Genomic DNA, 18,663 nt, shown 5'->3' with positions numbered 1-18,663 from the left:
AGGTGAGGGAGGTAAGGTGAGGGAGGTGAGGTGAGGGAGGTGAGGTGAGGGAGGTGAGGTGAGGGAGGTGAGGTGAGGGAGGTAAGGTGTGGGAGGTGAGGTGAGGGAGGTAAGGTGAGGGAGGTGAGGTGAGGGAGGTAAGGTGTGGGAGGTGAGGTGAGGTGAGGGAGGTGAGGTGAGGTGAGGTGAGGGAGGTAAGGTGTGGGAGGTGAGGTGAGGGAGGTGAGGTGAGGGAGGTGAGGTGAGGTGAGGGAGGTGAGGTGAGGTGAGGTGAGGGAGGTAAGGTGTGGGAGGTGAGGTGTGGGAGGTGAGGTGAGGGAGGTGAGGTGTGGGAGGTGAGGTGAGGTGATGGAGGTAAGGTGTGGGAGGTGAGGTGAGGGAGGTAAGGTGAGGGAGGTGAGGTGAGGTGGGCTGAGGTGAGGTGAGGTGAGGTGGGCTGAAGTGGGCTGAGATGAGGTGAAGTGAGGTGAGGTGAGGGAGGTGAGGGAGGTGAGGTGAGGTGGGCTGAGGTGGGCTGAGGTGAGGTGAAGTGAGGTGAGGTGAGGGAGGTGGGAACCTGGATACCTGTCCAGGAGTCAGGTGTGAGTAGCACATGAGGGCCAAGCCTGTGGGGAAACAGGGACATGTTGGGGGGTCCTGGCACACTTCCCCACAGTGGGGCAGGGAGTGGGCCCCACCTTCTCGCCCCACCTGGATTCATTTTTGAGATTGAAGGAGGCACGTACTGTGAGAACCTGAGATTCTCCATCCTACAGTGCCCCCTGCAGTACATGAACCTTCCACTTTTACATTCTTTTTCTGTGTTAAGTGGCTCATTTCTAGAAGCACTGAACAGAAGTGAGGGGATTAAGAGGAAAATTTTATACCATTGAAAGGTAACCAGAAGCAAATAGAAGTCAACAGACCTACTTGGAGGTCTCCCCGCACCCCCTTCTCCCTCCTGACTCCTGCCCTCCTGCTCCCCTCCCCACTCCTCAAAGGCACCTGCAAGCACCCACACTGCGAGGATAGCATGACCAGCAGGCCCTTTCCAAAGCCTGCCTTCCAGAAACCTGGTTCCATAATCTCCTTGTCTCAGGGAAGCTGTCAGTTAAAAGTCTGACTGTCTGGAAAAAGAAAGAAAACAGCCTTGATCTGCAATGCTAGCCGCAGCGGCCTTGTTTAAAATCTAAGAAATCCTCTGTGCCTCCCAAGCCACAGGCTCTTTGGTGCCACGTGAAAGGATACCAGGCCCTGGACAAGCCAGCAGTGGCTGGTTAAAATCAGAAACAATAGATGTGTTAGCCTCTGGTGCAGAGCAGCGGTGGCCTTTTAAAATCAGAAGGGCACTTGCCCGGCCAGCATGGCTCAGTGGTTGAGCACCAATAAGTGGGTTCAATTCCAGTCAAGGCACATGTCCAGGCTCGATCCCCAGTGCGGGGCGTGCAGGAGGCAGCCTTTCAATGATTTTTTCTCATCACTGATGTTTCTCTCTCTCTCTCTCTCTCTCTCTCTCTCTCTCTCTCTCTCTCTCTCTCTCTCTCTATCTTCATCTCTGAAATCAATAAAAATATATATTTGTTTTAAAGTGCACTTCGCCCCTGGAAGGGTTGGTCAGGACTGGGGAGGGGTGCTGGCCTCCTTAGATATTTGGTACTTAGGCTTAGGCTTCTACAGCATTTATAGGTTAAAACAGTCAAATGCCAATAATTTCCTATATTTTACCTAATGCATGCTTTATTTCAACTCTCAACTCTCTAAGAGTTGAAATAACAACAAAATCTACAAGATCTTTGTACGGTAATCATTATGATCCCTATTTTATGAAAAAGAGAGGCTGTGTAATGTGCCCCAAATTATGTAGAAAGTAAACAGAAATGCAGAAAGGTAGGCAGCATGTTTTTGTACCTCCCCCTATTGTAGCAAGCCCCTCCCCCTCTCACTGAAGTGACTTCCAGAGGAATTCAAGCAATGGTGATCTTTTTAACTTTCCCTTTAATTGTTCTTATTTTCTCCTTTGGGGATCCAGACATTAAAGACTAGGACATTCAAAACAACTACATATATGGAAAAACATAGAAAGTGTCCAGACATGCCCTGGAAAAGGCTCAGAAAATATCTGAGAAGACATTAAGTTTGTACTTATAACTTGGGTTGATTCTTGGCACAGAGACAGCCTATAATTACAAAAACAAAACAATAACAAAAACGGCAAATCCTGGGTAAGGGGGAGAACCTGGTTTCCAGTTATCAGGTTATTAGATTTAAATGTCCACTTCTCTACAACAACAACAAAATCACACGGCATGCAAAGAAATAGAAAAATGTGGCCCAGTCAAAGGAAAGAAACAAACAGGAATTGTCCTGAAAAGGAACAATCTACTAGACAAAGACTTTAAAACAATTATCCGAAAGGTGACCAAGGAACTAAAGGAAGATGTGGAGAAAATCAAGAAAATCATTTATGAACAAAATGGAAATGTCAATGAAGAGATAAAAAAAAAAAGTCTAATTTTTTTTATTCTGGAGCTGAAAAGTACAATAAATGAAATTAGTAAAGTGTATTAAAGGGATTCAAAGGCAGATTTGATCAGGAAGAAGAAAACAAATCAGTGAACTTGAAGATAAGGTAATAAAAATTATTAAGTCTGAGGAACAGAGAGGAAAAGATTCAAAAGTGAACAGAGCCAAGGGAACTGAGGGACACCATCAAGCAGAACAACATACGTTCAGAAGGAGAAGGAAGAGAAGAGGGCAGAAGAGAATATTTGAAAAAATAATGGCTGAAAACTTCCCGAATTTGATGAAATACATGAAGATAAACGTCCAAGAAACTCAATGAACTCCAAATAAGGTGAATCAAAGAGGCCTATACTGAGATACATTATACTCGGACTTGCAAAAGACAAAGAGAAAAATCTTGAAAGCAGCAAGAGAGAAACAAATCATCACGTATAAGGGATCCTCCGTAACATTTTTAGCAGATATTTTATCAGGAACTTTGAAGACCAGAAGGCAGCTGTCAACCTGCTGGGTGACACAGAGCCAAATCCGTGTTTCCCTCCCTGTGTCCCCAAGTCCCCCCTTAGAAAGATGAAACAGTTGGACCCTCAGGGAGTCAGACCTGAGGATCCCGTCCGCCTGACACATGTGTTGCCCACCCTCCCCTGCACACGGCAGTCCTTCCCTCCTCCCTGGAAATCCCTTCTGCCTGGGCTGTGGGTGTGAGACAATAATCTGTTTTGCTTATTTGGACCACTCTGCCCAGGAATGGCCTAATGCTCTGTAAGATTAGTGCTAACATTTCCTGGGACCCCGGGGCCTTCTGAGAACCCTGCACATCTGTCACCTCCTTAGCTACTAATCCCAGACCGAGCAACCCAAGGACAGGAGCACTGCGTCGCCCTTGGCTAACTCCCACCTCATGCAAATGGGTGCAAGCTCGCTGCAAGAGGCCACGGGCCCTTGTCGAGGGGAACTTGCACAAAAATTGGAAAGATCTTTAACAGCCTATTGATGTCTGTTCCCCTCCTGCTCTGTGACAAAATGAAACAGTAAAAGGTATTGACTTTTTCCTCACAGGGAAAGGGGGAGGGAGGCTGGGTCTTAAAATAAAATTATGGTGATTGTTCTCCTGGTAGCATGTCTCCGGTGCTGCCATGACAGATGGCTCTGTAAGTGACAACAGATTTGTATTTCATTAGGACACTGTAGTCAAAAGATCAATGATGTTCTCAGAGCCACGGTGCCGGGCCACGGGGGTGGACGCCAGGGTGAGAAGCCCGAGAAGATCCAGCTAACACTGGGCAGCTGGAGACAGAGGCTGGGTTCGCAATCATAGCCCATCGATTTCCAAAGTGAGGCTGAAACCCAGGGAGCGTTATTGGCCTCCGCGCTCCGTCTTTGTGGGGAAGGGCCTTCTCCCTCAAGTGGCTCCTCCTCTGGGGAAATGGAGCTCTTTAAAGGCAGGGTTCGTATGTGGCAGCGTGGAGGGGGTCATCAGGGCATCGCGACTCTAAGTCCATCCCTAAGCCCTAACTCAGCTGCCAGGTCTGCATCGTTGCCATTATTCTTAGCTACTCTGTGAAGTGCCCCTGTCCCCACAGTTACTGTGAGCCTGGGAGCTGGGGAGGGTTTCAGGAGGCATCACAACCAATGGGTGGGCAGCCTCTGAGAGGCCAGAGGGAGGAAAGGGCCACCAGGGGCCCAGGCAGCGGGGAGAAGGTCCCAGGAGATGGAGGAGCCATGGAAAGATGGCATGGCCTGTGCCTTAACCCCTCCTTAGTGATTGGGGTGTCCACCGCCCTCAGAGAAAGCTCTCCCACTATAGGGTCTGTTTTAGAATGAACTCATTTAACATTCTTGTCTATATGGATATATGTGTGAGAATTAATTTTGGGCTAGAATATGTGTAAAAGTCTGCTTACAATATAATATATCAATTAAAGCACTGCACAACACTGTTATCTATGAGTACATAAATGGTATCTACGTAAAGTGTTAAAAGTATAAAAACATGTAGGAAAAGATGTAAACAACTTGATGATCATGGTTTACAAGAGCCTTAGGAGATGTGGTTTTCACCTCACAGACAGGAGGCTGCGGTCCAGAGAGGTCAAAGTGCAGCATCTCTGAGAGAGCGGCCGAGCGGGGTCTCGGGTCCAAGGTCAGCCTGATAGCAGCGTGCACACGGTGGTGAGCCCATTCTTCCCCCGTCCGCCCCTCCCCCTCTCTCCTCGCCTCTCCCCCTCATCCGGCTGGCTGTGATTCCTTTCCGTGGCTGCTCCATCTCACCTTCTCACCTCTGCCTGGGCACCTGCCACCCCTTCCTGCCTCTGGCCTCTCGGAGTCTGTCCACCTGTCAGGACACGGCACCTCCCCAGTTCTCAGGCCCAGCGTGGCCTTGCACTGACTGTCTGCCCCAGAGCCTCTCACCTGGTCTCTCTACCTTCTCAACAGGTTTTCTGATCGTTTTGATGGGCATCATCGCTCAGGGAGAGGAGGGCCAATCAGCTTTAGAGCCGGGTAGACCTGTTTTCAGATCCTGCCTAGCATTTTCTAAGCTCGATGACCTCAGAGCGTCACTGAGCTGCCTGAGTGAATGAACAAGCCTGCAGAGCGGCAGTTATCCCCAAGCAAGGATTTGGGAACCAGATTGCCTGAGTTTGAACTCTGGCAAATCCACTTACAGGCAGGTGACTGGGACTCAGTTATGACCTCTCTGTGCCTCAGTTGAATCATCTGTGAAATGGGGATGACCATTCCCCCTAGTGAACACTCAATAGATGTTAGCTTCTGTGAGTAAGCAGTCACTCTGCCACTTCCTGGCTGTGAATGCATGAGCAAGTGACTCAGCCCCCCTCACGGGGCTTCTGGGAGAGGGGGGATGTGCCCTCGTGTGAAGCACCTCAGCCAGGGCTCAGTCCAGGTGTGGTTCCACCTAGAGGAGAGCCGGCCACTCTCCCAGGGCCTGCGGGGCCGACAGGAGGGAGGCATTTATTAACAAAAGAGATGGTTGGTTATTCCAGAAAGGATGTGGAGGGAGGAAAATTAAATCACAGCCCTCCCACCCAACTTTGTAAACATCATTGATCTGAGGCGGGAGTCACTTCAGGGCTACAGATGCATTGATTGATGGGGCCTCTCATGTGATCTGTGTGCTGCACATGCAATCAATTCTGAGCCCTCCTTCCTGGCAGGTCCTGGGATGGGAAGCATGGCTGGTGAGTGAGAAGCTGGGAATAAAGCTGCAGCCGGAAGCTTTAGGCTAGACACCAGGCGGGACATCCTCTCTGCTGCCATTTATCGGTTGCTCGAATATTTAAGGGCTCCAGAGACCCAGAAACAGTTCTTTTCCTAGTGAGCATGTACTGGGTGTTCATGACGGGCCTGGAGCTAAGCACTGTCCTGTACTGACTCCTGCCATTCTCACAACAGCTCTGAGATAGATGCTACTATTATTATTCCCATCTTACAGATGAGGAAACTGAGGCTCAGAAGAGGAGACAAAGCACACAGTAACCAGGTCAAGGTCACAGCTAATAACTGACAGAGCCCAGATTTAAACCCAGGTTGGTTCTAGAATCTGCTCTCCTAACCACCACATGGCATTCCCTCCCTGGCTCTCTATCCTGTTCATTCATTCATTCATTCCATTCATTCATCTATCTATTCATTCATTCATCCATTTATTCCTTCATCTATCACTCATTCATTCATCCATTCATTCATTCATTCATTCACTCACTCATTCCATTTATTCCTTGGCCATTACAGAGGAGGCCCAGGACCAGCCCTGGGCTACTGGGCAGGGATATCTAAGAAACCTGTCCATGTCATTTGGCACCTGCCAGGTGTTTCTCCTCCTTTCTCTCCCTTTGGTCTGTGTTCCTGGGGCAGCTCAGAGAGGTCTGCCCACTACCCCTGACTCCCAAATCTTCTCTCCTTCACCAGTTACACACTAACCTCTGCATGTACACCAGAGCCTCTTACCCCATCCTACAGATGCTGGGGTGTAGCTGCTGATGGTGCACACCCCTGCGGCAGCCACAGCTCCCAGGGAGAGCAGCCTCCATTCCACCCGCTTCCCAGGATGGTCTCAAGGATCCAGGGAGGCGTGTGCACGTGGTATCGCTTTGTAGACTGTGCAGTGCGCTTGAGCAACCACAGCTCCGGCCCTTGCCAAGTAAACTCTTGGGATTTTTTTTCTCATCCTTCACTGCTCTTAAGGCCACTCCCCATGGAGGCAGGATCCACGGAGAACCTATTTGGCACTTCTGCTGCCCAGTGGTCCTAATGGGCCTGGGAACGGGGGAATAGCCCACAGGGAGATGTCATACAAGCAAGTGGAATCTCATCATCCGGTTCTCGGAGCCACAAACCTCCTGGCTCTGGGGGATGGTTTTCTTCAAATACAACAGTTGTGGAATCAGTCTCCCTCCTTGCTGCTACCACCCCGGTCAAGGCTCCTTGGCGTCAAGAGAAGAGTTCTTGCTAGTGTTGGCTGCTGCCTCTCATGGAAACAGAGCACCATTGAACATCACATCACGGCACCGGGTGTGGGCAGGCATGGGACTCAAGACAGGATCCCCCCTTCCTCTCCTCTCCCCAAAGGCTCATATGTGCCCTTTTCCCTACTTCTCTTCACAGATTTTCTATGCACACATGTCATTTTTCATGCACCTGAAATTCATCCTACCGACGCATGGGCCTTTGATGTGACTAAAATGAAACGTAGCTGCGAAGATGACCAGGCGACAACCGCTGGGCCGGTCAGTTATGACCAAAGGAGGGGCATCATACGAGCAGGAAGCAGGGTCACACCTTCCGTAGGGGAGTGTGGGGAGCAGAGAAGCAGCAGTCCCATGCTGAATCACCGCCATGCCTCCCAGGGTGCTTCGTCCTCATCACCCATCCATCCTCCACTTATTCCTCCACTGCCTTCCCGTGTCTCTTCTCACCCATCTTCACAATTTCCCTCTCACATCCCTTCTACCTACTGTTCAAATATCCATCCATCCATCTGTCCACCATCTGCCCATCCAGCCACCATATTTTCCTGGGCCTTGTCCCATGTGCTTGTGCCAAAAAGAATCCAGTTGCCCACTCCCTCCCCTGGGGCATCTGGAGCCTCCCTGAAGAACATCTCACACACCCTCTCATAATCCCGGATTTGGGTCCCAGGCCCGGGTCCCTGATAGGTCCGGTCAGCTTTCCAATGATCTGTTCAGTAGAACCCACTGTGTACTTCCAGTTTTTCTACCCATCACTACACACACACACACACACACACACACATACACACGCACACACACGCACACACATGCACACACACACATACATCCCTGTAGGGATCATTGCTTCTACAGGGCACTTAGAGTTTGTCAAGCTCCCGCAGGGCAGCACAGCTGCCTCTCCTCTGTACCTTGACACCCTTCCAGCCCACCGCCTGCACCCCTGCCCTGGAGCTCCTCAGGACCCAAAGCTATAGGGCATTCCATGGGAATGCGGCGTCCCCTAATGGCTGTGCTTGTGCTTGGGGTTGTAGTTGTTTTGTGGAAAGACCTTTGCTGATGACAAATATCAGCCGTGTGTGAGATGAGGAACCAGGAGGTCCTGGGGGCGTGGGGCAGAGTAGACACTCAAATATCAGCTAAATGAAGGCATGAGTGAGTGGGGAACTCAGGGCCTGTGACATCCCAGAAATCGATGTGCGTGGCTGCCTTGGGTTGAATTCATCACACTGGCAATTTCTGGAGGGCATTTTCTGGGCGATTGTTGTGCCCTTGTTTTTCCCTGGCCTGAGGAGAGATAGGGAGGTACAGAGTCTATTTTCGTACCTCAGAGAGCTACTCAGGGAGCAGGGGAGCAGCCGCTGGCTGGCTGCCAGCTCCTCGGTGTCAGGCAGCCTGATTAGGGGAGGAGGGGACAAGGAGGGCTGCCACCTCTGCCCCTGCCACTGCCCAGAAAATTCCAGTTAGCGACATCATCCTCAGCTAGTCACTCAGCCCCAGACATCAGAATTCACAGAGGAAAAATCACAGGGTGAGCCAATTTCATTCTTACTATTATGCGTAGGTGCTGTTATATATACACTAGAGGCCTGGTGCACGAAATTCATGCATTGGGAGTTGGGGGCAGGCCCCTCAGCCTGACCTGCACCCTCTCGCAGTCCAAATGATGTCCAAATGATGGCTTAGACCCGCTCCCCACGGCAGTTTGGACATCCTTAGTGTGCTGCGGAGGCAGGAGAGGCTCCCGCCACCACGGCTGCACTTGCCAGTCATGAGCCCAGCTTCTGGCTGAGTGGCCCTCCCCCTGTGTGAGTGCACTGAACACCAGGGGGCAACTCCTACATTGAGTGTCTGCTCCCTGGTGGTCAGTGCGCATCATAACAACCGGTCATTCTGCTGTTTGGTTGATTTGCATATTAGCCTTTTATTATATAGGGTATACATACTAAACATGCTTATAAATCTACATCTACCTATATACACACATGAACACAAATGTAAATATTTTATCTTGGCGGCCACCCAGCAACAGAAATTCTCATGATACCCACCGTAGAGGGGAGAACACTGAGGCTCAGGGAGGTAACTGACCCAGAGTCCCAGGGCGAGGCATGGCAGAACCAGGTCTCAAGCTGACATGCCTCTGACCTGGAACCACCTCACTGAGTACCTCTGACACGGAGACCCACTCTCACCCCCACCAGGTGCGTAGGAGTCTGCATTACACTTGTCTTCTTGGGCAGCTGCCTCCACAAGGACTAGAGCCTCTGAGGGTGCAAACCCTGTTTGTATTCCCATCCCCTCCCTGGCTCAGGGCCAAGGCCACCCCACCAGCCTGATGACGATTAGAGGAGAAGAGAAGGGGCCGGCCTGGAATCCTGGCTCATCCATACTTGTCAACTCAAAGAGCTCAGCGACGCCTGGGGTATTGCTGCATGAAGGGCTGTAGGAGAAATCAAGGCGGGCAAAGAGCTCTGAGGAGCCCAGTGCCCATGGTTCCAGTGGACTCACCAAAGCCCCTGCCCAGTGAGCGGGCTGCATGGCTGTCTGTGCCAGAAAGACTGCCAGGGGTCTCTGTTCCCTCACACGCACAGCGGTGCCCACGTGCTGGAGCCTACAGGCCTCTAGAGACCCAGCAGAGGGAACCGCAGACACGATGGCTGTGCTGTCGAATGAAACCATCAGCTCTTTAATGAGAAGCCAGGGGAGCATCCTGTGGACGTGGGCCTGGGGCCCAAATCAGGGATTTTGAATTGCTAATCCCCTCAAAGACTCTCCAGTTCCCCCTCATGTCAGCAGGCTGATCACAGCCTCTCCGTGTCTCTCTCAGATGCCCCCTAAATCAATAGATTCATAGCTGGGGGTGGAGGGAGGGCTAATCAGGGAGAGCTGGGGTGCAGGGAGGGCCAGGGGCATGGACCCAAATGCATCAGGAGGCCTTTGCATGGGTGAGGCATCCATCCCTTCTGGCCAATAAGCACCCCTGGCTCCACAGGGTTTACCTGTCTTCTGAGCTCCTGAGTGGTGTGTGATCGCCGAGCCCACACACAGGGGTCGAAGCTGCCTCCGTCGGTTCTGCCACTGTGGGCATGTACCATCCGGAGGCGTTATTTCTGAGAGGCATATAGGGCGGGCCAAGCCCAGGGACTGATCCCCGTAGGCCTGGCTCAGCTGGTCCCAGGAAATGGCAGTAAATGTCATGGGGAGGGAGCGGGTGAAGTGAGACCTGACCAGCAGAGAGACTCTCCCTACCTGCCCCACCTCGAGGGGCAGAGCAGAAGCCCCTCCATCATGCAGGTGACACAGCTCCTGACTGCATCTTTACAGCCCCTTTGAGGAGGGTGTTGTACCACCCCATTTCACAGAAGGAGAAACTGAGGCTCGAGGAGGGATCAATCCTAGCATGGAAGGGGCCTTAGAGACCACTCCTGTTTTATAGAAGAGGAAACTGAGGCCTGGAGAGGAGCAGTGACTGTCCATAATGCTTAATGTGGGCCAAGCCATAGTCAGGGACAAGAAGCAGAGAAGTGAGTTAGATATGGCCCCGGACTTAAAGATGCTCCTAGTTATTGGAGGTGGGGGGGGGGGAGTGGTGTTCTAATATAAATTATATGTTTATAATTACCATGATATGAGCAAGAAGGTTCAGACACAATGCTGAGGATGAATTAGTGAACTCAGTGTAGGTGGGGTGATCAAGGAAGGCTTCTGGGAGGAGGTGTCAGAGTCAGGAAGGAGATGAGATCCCCCCTGTCCACCTCTTTCTGCTTCTCTCCAACCACCTCTTAAATGGTGTTGACATTTTCTGTGACAATTAACCAAAGTCTAGTTCCAAAGCCAGCTCAGTACAAGTGCCCAGGATTGGTCACTGCAGCCCCGCTGATAACTGGGAAAACCAGAAACAACTTAATATCCACAGCTAAGAGGTGGCTGACGCTTTTATGGAGCATTTGTACACACACTCCTGGCACTGGTTCTGAAGCACATGGTGGGAGGTGGGCGATATGCTCGGTGGTTTTCTTTCCTGAGTGAAGGGGTCAGGTCTGCCCCCTGGGCTGAAGGAGGGGAGCAGTTGCCTGTCCGTGTCTGTTCTCTGTTGGCCCTCCCCACTTCCCACCCCTGGGTCCTGGCACTGCAACAAACGGGTTACAATAAGCAGGGGTCTTCTCTCTGCTTCCCTGGCCCTCCCTGGCCCCTGTCGCAGAGTCCAGCTGCTGGGCATCCTTCAAGCACCATCAGGAGGCAACTGAACCCCGGTGGACGATGCCAGGGAAGTCAGTCCTCCCTGTTCTGTGACCCCCCCAAACTTCTGATGTCCCTACCTGCCCACGTATGAGCGGAGCTTCTGTGATTGACAGCCAGGCCATGCTCCACGGGCTCCCAGTGCCCAGATGCCCTCTGAGACCTCTGAGGGCAGAGCCAGGGCTGGGCCTCCACCCCACCCGGGGCCAGATCCCTGGGAGAGGCAAGTGTTGGGGGCCTGCAGAGGGTTGGGGGCCTGGCTGGGAGCAAGGAGGGCTTTCTGCTCCCAGGTGCACAGGGCACTGGGAATCCAGAGACAGGAATGGGGTGGCGAGGGGCCTGGGAGCCAAGTCCAAGGGCCAGGCTGGTGGGCTGTGGGAAGCAGGGGTGCTGAAAGAGGACTTCAAGGACCTTCCCTGGGTGGTGCCTGGATTGGCCAGGACCACAGGGGGTCGTGGAGGGTCACAGCATTAACTTCCCTGGGGCTTTGAAGAAGTCTCCCCCATCCACGCTCTGTTCAGCGGACCCACATTCCGGGTGGGGCAGGCCCTCTGCTCCCCCATCAATGCTCAGTGGCTCCTGGATGTCTTGTCCCGAGAAAAGAGGATCCTGTGGAGTCCCCACAGAGTCTCTCTGCCTCCCCAGGCCTGACACCCCATCTCTGCCTCTCACGCTGCCCCCTCCTTTCCTTCCCCTCCCTCCTTCCCTTCCATACCGTGTGCTTATTTTCAGAACCTCAGAAGCCCTCCCAAGCCTCTGACATTTACTCTTTGGAATTAGAATATTTTCTATTTCTCTTTCCCAGAGCGAGACTGACGGGTGAGATTTCCCGGGGGCTCCTTTCTGCCCCGGCCGGTGCAGTGCTGGTGGCAGAGCTGGCTTATGGTGTCGACCCGCCATTATTAGGCACCCACTGTGCACCAGGCCTTCGCGTGAGCCTGCCGTGCTCATAGTGATAAAACCTTAAAGGCGACCAGAGGAGAAAATAAAGACACTTTATTTGCAGAGAAACAAAAATAAGGATGACAGCAGATTTCTCCTCAGAAACAATTGAAGTGAGAAAACTCTGGAGGACCATCTTAAAATGCTGGGAGGGAAAACCCTCTTAGCCTGCACCTGCAATCCGTGCAGAACCCTGTGGGGCTGCTGTTACCATCTGCACAGGTCAGATGAATGGACCCATTCTTGGAGCAGTTACGTAACAAGCCTGAGGTCGCACAGCAAGTGAGAGGGGGCGGGGATGGAACCACCCCTCTCCGACTCCAAAGCCCATCTCCTGACTCCAGGCTCTGCCTCCAAGGTCCATGGGCGCTGATGCACCAAAGGTCGTGGAGCATCTGGGAGGACCAAGGGCTTAGGGGACGCAGCAGAGGGAACAGCAAGAGCAAGGATCTGAGTGTCAGTCCTGGGTGGGACGTCAGCGCTGGGGAAGGCCTGGTCCCAGAAGAAGAACGGGCTGTTCACACTCCCCTCTCCCCAGATTAACCAATGGGATCACAAGGATGTGCAGGGCACTGAGAACTTACCATGTATCAGGCACTGTTCTCAGTGTTTTACACGCACTAACTCACCCTGCAACAACTCTACGAGGTAGATGCTATTCTAACCCTTGCTTTATAGAAGAAGGAACCGCGGCTCAGAGGGGTTAGGTGACTGACTCAGTAGGTGGCAGAGTCAAGGTTTGGCCTGTTGCTGAAGAGCTACCTACCACACAACCCTACCCTCTTGCACAACCTTCTCAGGAGGATCCCAGGCAGCCTCACAGGCTAAGCGCAGTGGCCTCCTTCGGTAGGCAATGGGGAGCTGTTGAATGTTGCTAAGCAGGGAGATGTGGCAACAGGGTGAGTGCAGGCCTAGGGAGGAGCCAGCGAGGGCCAGGGAGTCAGGAGGGAGAAGGGGTGTGTGTCTTAACATGTCCCCTGGTTTTGTGCTGGTTGAATGAGTGGTGGGTGCAAGGAAGGGGTTTGTTGATAACGATGGCCTGGCTCTGTGGGTGCACCTGGGCTGGTCTTGTTTTTGCAGTGAACTCTGCCTTCCCCCAAGCCTGCACATCCCACACTTCATCTCAGTTTCTGTGGGTCAGGAACCCGGGCATGGCATAAACATATACGTAGTTTTATTTTCCTGTGATGTCTTTATCTGTTTCTGGTATCAGGGTAGCATGCTCCCTGTGCTACTGAACCGCTCAAGGTCAAGAGGAAGGAGAGGTGCATAGGTGGCTCAGCTTATATGCAGGACAGAGGAAATTTGGGAGATTTTCCAGGTATCTCTGTGCTATTGAGTTCCACTTTATTTTTATTATAAGCAGACAACATACTTTGACTGGAATTTTTAAAAATTATTGGGACTTGGCTTGTGTAACATCTATCTTGGTAAATGTTCTGTGTGCAGTTGAAAATAATATGTATCCTGCCATTGTTGAGTAGGGAGTTTTATAAATGTCAATTAGATCAAGTTGTTTGATAGTGTTGTAAAAATCGTCTACACTCTTATTTACTTTCTGTCTACTTATTCAGTCAATTATTCCGAGAGTGATATGGAAATCTCCCACTATAACTATGAATTTGTCTATTTCTCTTTGCAGTTCTATCTATTTTTGCTTCATTACTTTGAAACTCTGCTTTCAGGCGCATAACTGTTTAGACTCTCATTTTCTCTTGATGAATTGACTCCTTTATCATTATGAAATGACTTTTTTTATCTTGGGTAGTATTCTGTGCTCTGACATTTCCTCTGATATTAATATCGCACTCCGGCATTTTATTGATTATTCTTAACATGACATATCCTTTGCCATCATTTTACTTCTAACCTATTTGTGTCTTCACACTTAACGTGGATTTTTTTTTTATGAGCAGCATATAGTTCAGTCTTACTTTATTATCTAACCTGACAATCTCCACATTTAATTTAGACCATTTACATTTGACACCGTTATTAATATGGTTAGTTTTTACACATTACCTTGCTCTTTGTTTTCCATTTGTTATGTCTGGTCTTAGTTCATTTTTTTCTTCTTTTCCTGCCTTCTTTTTGAACAACTGAATGTGTTTTATTTTGTTCCATTTCATCTTTTTGTTGGTTTACTATCTACAACTTTTTGTTTTGGTGTTTTAGTGGTTGCTTTGGGGTTTATACTATATAGTCTTAATTTATTACCATGTACCTTCAAGTGTTATACGACTTCACATATGGGAGTTCTATGGTCATATATTTCACTTCTATACATGTTATAAACCCACTGCATTTGTTGTTACTGGTCTTCAAATAGTCAATGACTTTTTAAAGAGATTTGAATAGTAATACTATTTTATATTACCCCTTGTGATTATTATTTTCAGTGCTCTTCATTCCTTTGTGAGATTCAAATTTTATCCGGTGTCATTTCTCTTCTGCCTAAATGGCTTCATTTAGCATTTCTTGTGGGGGTGACTCTGCTCAGAATTAATTATTTCAAGACTGTAGGGGAAAGAAAAAACAATGCCCAAGAATGTTCCAAATTTGATAAAAAGTATAAACCCACAAGTACAAGAAGCTCAACAAACCCAAGCCCCCAAAAATAAGTCACATTGTAATCAAAGGGCTCATAGTCAGTGATAAAACCTTAAAGGCGACCAGAGGAGAAAATAAAGACACTTTATTTGCAGAGAAACAAAAATAAGGATGACAGCAGATTTCTCCTCAGAAACAATTGAAGTGAGAAAACTCTGGAGAACCATCTTAAAATGCTGGGAGGAAAAACCCTCTTAGCCTAAAATTCTAAACTCTACAAGAATATGTCTTTTAAGGAGGAGGAAGAGGAGGAGGAAGAGGAGAAGAAGGAGAAAGAGGAGGTGGGGGAGGAAGGGGGGAGAGAAGGACTTTTTTAGACAGACAATCTTGAAATATTCATGGGACCAGTCTTTTCATTTCCCATACTTCAGGGATCATTGTGTCTTTTTTACTTGACCCCTGAAAAATTGCTGTTTCATATATTTTACCCAGTTTTTAATTGTTTTGAAGTTAAATCCAGTCCTTATTACTCCATGTTGGCCAGAAGTGGAAACCATAGCTGCAACTTGATGCTACTTGTGTGGTTTTCTCATGCTGTCGTCTACATCCCAAGAAGAAAGGAACACATCTCTTTAACTCTCTGCTGAGCCCCAGCCCCTGGCAGAGTGCCTGGCACAGAGTGGGTTCTGATAACTAAATTCTCTCGTTCTGCCTTCCCGCTGGAGAAAACGTGGACTCAAAACATTTCACAAAATTATTAGGGCCAACAAATTAGGAACAATGAGCAAAAGATGAAAGTAGTCCGAGTCCCCAAGACTATGGAGACACCTTGTGAGTCCTCGAGAGACAGGCCAGAACTGTGAGGTGAGGGAATATAACAATTTGTCGTGCATGAGTCTCTGTTACATCTGGTTTTATGATCTGATTCTCAATAGTACTCAGAACCAGGCACGTGGATGTTTTTTAGGAAAGCTGAACTTGCTCAGAAAAGCCTGTGTCTGGAAGAAAAGCCACTAATTTTGATATGCAACTTAAGCCCTAGAGTCAGGTTATCTGGGACAATTTGTTTTAAAAAGGAAACCTTGGGATCGATGGCTTTGTGGTTTGCAGCCAGTTTCTTTTGGGGCTCTGCCTACGACAGAATGTGCCATAAGGAGGAGGTTAAAGCTGGGCAGAGAAAAAGTGGCCCTGCTGGCCAGGTACCCCTTTCGTCCATCCCTGTGTAGGCGGGAACATCCTTCCCAAATTCCTGACTCATTCTCAGCCTCATCTCACTCCCATTACCTTGAACTGGGCACATCCATGCACAACGCAGGCGGACGGGGAAGGAAGGGAAATTGGCATCACTGATGGGATGATGGCTATGAACAGCTCTCTGTCCAGACACCCACCCATAACACTCCTGAGAGACCCTCCGGGCGGGTAGGCTCAGGAACCAAGTCCTCTTGACGGCACAGCAGGACCTGGGTCTCACCAAATAAGTCCATTATCTCGGGAAGGGAGTGGAGGTGGTATTTAGCTAACACTTTCTTGAACTCCAGTGGCAGTAAACAAGACGAATGGACATCTTGCTCCAGATAACCAATAGCAGAGCCAGGAAGCCAGTGGCAGAGGCCCCTGCCCAGGTAATACATCAGCCTCCCATTTATGAACTCCTCGAGAGCTCTGTGCGCATCTCCTCTCCAGTTTATTTGACGCTCTTGTTTAGAATTTATAAGATTAATGATTTTTTCTGTCACTTCTTGAAGAGGGGAGTGAGCACCACACTGGGTGACACAGTCAAGTATTGATTTGCCAGCAATGATTCAGAAAAAGATGGCTCATGCAGGTGAGCCGTGGTCTCCAACTACCCAGGTTTCCCATGCAAATCCTTGAGCCCTTGATGTCACAGTCAAGGCCAGCAGAGAGTCCACCACTACATGGAGAGGGATTAAGGCTGCAAACAGAACAAGGGTTTTAAGCCTCGGTCTTCTCATCCGTAGAATGGGAATAAGGAGAGGGCTGCCTGAGTGGTTCCTGGGCACCTGGAGGATTGAAGGTCCAGAGACTTGGAGAGAGGAACGGGGTGCTCCAGACCATCCCGAGGCCCTCTGACAGTTAACATCAGAGCTGCCAGCCCAGCAGAAGCACAGCAGAGATACAGCAGCTGGAGATGGTGTTAAGAGGTCTGCCAGCCCATCCTCTCGCTTTCGGGCTGGGAAGAGCGCTGTGCTCTGATCTTCCTGATGATTCAGCCAAGGCGTGGAGGCCACACAGCAAAAATCCTACCGAGACCTTTGGTGTCCAACAGCAACACTCACAGCCACAGTCACCATGAGGCCATGGTGCCTCCGCAGCCTGACTGCACCTCAGGTGCCAGGCACTGCGCTGTGGGCATTGTACTATCTCATTTAATCCTCACAACAACCCAATGAGGTAGGTACTGCTACCTTCATTTTTCACTGTTTTTATTGCGTCTTGGCTTCTCGTTTCAAAAGAAATATAATCTTGTTTTAAAAGGTTTTGTCTTTAGAGAAACTCATTTCAGGACAATAAAATAAAATTCAATATAACTGCAGTCCTATCCAGGGGTTTCAGATTGCCCCTGGCCCAACATCAGGGCTGCGGAGGAGACAGTACGGAGGTCAGCTATGGGGCTGGCGGGGGAGGGCGGAGGGCTCAGAACGTCATGCCTGTGTGTCCCCTGCCTGTCTAAGTGTACCTGGGACGTATTTCCACAAGCTGCCTCTAATTTCTTTCTCTTGTAGCTTCAAGACTGTCACTGTCAGATTGCAGGCTCCTTTTGTGGGTTCTGTGCTGCATTGACGGTGATGGGGAGGCCGAGTGGCCGCTCCCCCTTCACCATAACCCGCTTCTGACCGCAGTGGAGCCTCAGCTGCCCCATCGCCCTGGGAGACCAGAGGCGCCTCTCCCTGTCTGGGCTTCTGGCTGGGTTTATGGACCACGCAGAGGGACTTGCAGAATCCCTTTGGCAATAGCTTCTGGGGAGCTTTCTTATCAAAGGTCCCTCTTGGAGAGCAGCTGCCTCACCTGTCTTCCCCACGTGCCCATCCCATGTGCCCAGCACAAGGCTGCAACCTGGGAAATGCTGACAAATTAGATACAACCTGAAACAGGAATCTACCTCGCGTTTAAAGTCGCCTCAGAGCGTGAAGGTTTATAAACCCAAATCCTTCTCTATAGGCCCCTGGGGAGCAGAGCGCTTCAAAGAGGCTTCCTCCAGCAAGTCCTTCTGTAAACTGAGGAATCCCTTTCTCAGGAACAGCTCGCACTCCCAAAGCTGGGACACACACACACACACACACACACACACACACACACAGTGTTAATATCTGCACATATATATGTAAGTAACACATGCACACACATACACTACAGAAGTGATATGTGCTCTCTGGGAAAAAGAACTCACACAGCCCAGAAGAGAACATGTAACATGTTAAGCCTTTCCTTGGTGATCTCCCCACTTCCTCACATGCAAGACACTCACGATTAAAATGTGGGTGTGTCTTAGGAGCTGCTCAGATTAGAGATGGCGCCCTGCTCAGCCTCAGTCTCCGATGTAATTGATTTTTAAAGAAATTTCAGAACAGGCAGTGACAGAATCTGCTCAAAGACTTTCTCTGTCCCCTAGTCCATGGGAAATGCAGGCCCCGCTGCTCCGTCCTCATCCCAGGGCACTGTATCTTGTGGTTACGGGGCTGAGCTCCCCTTCGGAGCAGCCTCTGTCTGCAAGATGGGGACTTTGAGGGGCAGGGGGTGGGCGGGGGATCGGGGGGCAGGCATGGCTGGGTTCTAATTCTAATCCTCCTGATACCTCAGGGTACAACCTGTGGCCATGGGTGATACCCAGTTGCAACTTTCTCATCTCATTCAAGACATACTAGTAGCTAAAACCTTCCATATTTTAACAACAACATTAAAAAGGGGCGAACAG

The sequence above is a fragment of the Myotis daubentonii genome, chromosome 3 (genome assembly GCF_963259705.1).
Source record: "Myotis daubentonii chromosome 3, mMyoDau2.1, whole genome shotgun sequence".
NCBI classification, from domain to species: Eukaryota; Metazoa; Chordata; class Mammalia; order Chiroptera; family Vespertilionidae; genus Myotis; species Myotis daubentonii.
This window is presented reverse-complemented; position numbering follows the sequence as displayed.